The sequence below is a fragment of the Echinops telfairi genome, unplaced genomic scaffold (assembly GCF_000313985.2).
Source record: "Echinops telfairi isolate 266 unplaced genomic scaffold, ASM31398v2 ScPeMD7_23;HRSCAF=83, whole genome shotgun sequence".
Lineage (NCBI taxonomy): Eukaryota > Metazoa > Chordata > Mammalia > Afrosoricida > Tenrecidae > Echinops > Echinops telfairi.
In genome coordinates, this window is record NW_022103920.1 from 24,940,376 (window position 1) to 24,942,525 (window position 2,150).

Genomic DNA, 2,150 nt, shown 5'->3' on the forward strand with positions numbered 1-2,150 from the left:
CAGGTTTCTTAGGCTAAAATAAATGCTATTAAACTTTAAAACACAGTGGGAGGTAACTTTTAACTCATAAGACAACTTAAGTTAGAGAGTTACTAAAGGAGAAATAAAAAATGTATATATAAACTATCACCTGAGAACTGGAGTTGCCAATGTAGTGGTTTGGGAATGGATGGACCCCCGGGGGACACACCATGCTCAGGGGAGGCTAAGTGCTCTTGTGGAGGCAATTCTGAGCATCTGGGAACCAATCTCCCACTCTGACTCCAGATGGTCCACCTGTCTTAAAGCAGTGCCCCTAGAGACAGACGGCTAATGATTCCTTACCTAAATCACAACTTCTAACATTTTAGCACAGCCTTCCTCTAAAAGAACAAGTTAGCTCCAGAAAACAAGACTGACCAGGTGCTGAGCTTGCTGAAACGTAAATGTGTTTACATTTCCCAAAGATCCTTCTGTAGCATGCTTGGGAACAGGTTCCCAGGGCCTTCGGGATATAAACAAAGTAGGTCATTGCACATTCTCAGCCATGGTTCTCAGGGTTCCGGTCCGTCACGGGGTAGAATGTCACTGGGTGGCACCATTGAGTTGGCTTCGACTTGTGGCAGCCCCACGTGCCATCATGTTTGAGTTTCACAATAATTGTTGTATTTGAGCCCATTGCTGCAGACACTGTGCTGATCCATTTTATTAAGGGTCTTCATCATTTTCACTGCCCCTCTACTGTATCACGCAGAATGTCCTATCCAAGGGACTGGTCTCTCCTGAGACTATGTTCACAATACATGAGAAAAAGTCTCACCATCCTTGCTTCCAAGAAGTGTTCTGACAGGGCATCATATAGCCAATGTTCTTTAACAGCACCATAATTCAAAGGCATTGGTTCTTCCTGTGTATTCCATATTCATTGTCCAGCCTTGGTATGCATACAAGGGACATCAAAATTTTGGTGGGAAACGTAATGAAAAGTCATGAGGTTCACCACACGGAGTGAAATGCTAAGGGAGTGCACAGAGCAGCAAGGGGACCAAAGCAATGAAGTCCCTGGGGAATACCAACAATAGACTTTGGGACCAGGGTGTGGCACCCCATCGGATTTGACCAGGAAACACTCCTAAAGGGTCAACATACAGACCTGAAACTATTTATAGAGATTTCTCTTTTTTTTTGTCGTTTTGTTGTTGTTTTGCTTTGCTCTGTCTTGCTTTTGTGCTTATTATTCTCTTTGCATGTCTATCTATATAAGATAGGCGAATAAACAATCTGGAGGAGAAACCAAGGTACTGATGGTTTTGGGGGGTGGGCAGGGAAGGAGAGGGGGAGGTAGGAGAAAGGAAGTGGGTGCTAACAAACTAAGGGAAAAGGGAAAAACAAGTGTTCTAAAATAATTGGTGAGGAGGGCATAGGATGCCTGGTAGGGCTTGATCAAGGGCAATGTAACTAAGAGAAATTACTGAAACCTGAATAAAGGCCGAACATGATAGTGGCACAAGAGGAACGTAAAAGTAAATAGAGGAAAGAACTAGGAGACAAATGACATTTATAGAAGTTCAAATACAGACATGTACATATGTAAATATATTTATATGTAACAATAGGGAAGTAGATCTATGTACATATATTTATATGTTAAGTATTAAGGTAGCAGATGGACATTGGGCCTCTAATCATGTACTCCCTCAACGCAAGAAAACTTTTGTTCTAATAACCTAGCATTTCATGATGCTCACCTTCCCAACACGATCATTGAAGACAAAAATGGGTGCATAAGCAAATGTGGTGAAGAAAGCTAATGGTGCCCAGCTATCAGAAGATATAGCATCTGGGGTCATAAAGGATAAACAAGCGGCCATCTAGCTGAGAAGCAACAAAGTTCACATGGAAGAAGTACACCAGCCTGTGTGATCATGAGGTGTTGATGGGATCAGGTATCGGGCATCAAAGACCCAGAACAAAAAAATCATATCAATGCGAATGAGGGGGAGTACAGAGTGGAGACCCAAAGCCCATCTGTAGACAATTGAACATCCCCTTACAGAAGGGTCACAAGGAAGAGACAAGCCAGTCAGGGTGCAGTATAGCACCAATGAAACATACAACTTTCTTCTAGTTCTTTAATGCTTCCTCCAACCCACTATCATGACCCCAATTCT

At 42.7% G+C, this 2,150-nt stretch overlaps 1 protein-coding gene across 1 annotated transcript in view; it reads right to left on the minus strand.

Moving 5' to 3' along the window:
* Positions 1 to 2,150, minus strand: part of KCND2 (potassium voltage-gated channel subfamily D member 2) — a 576,581-nt gene that overhangs the window by 191,737 nt on the left and 382,694 nt on the right. The window lies entirely within an intron of this gene.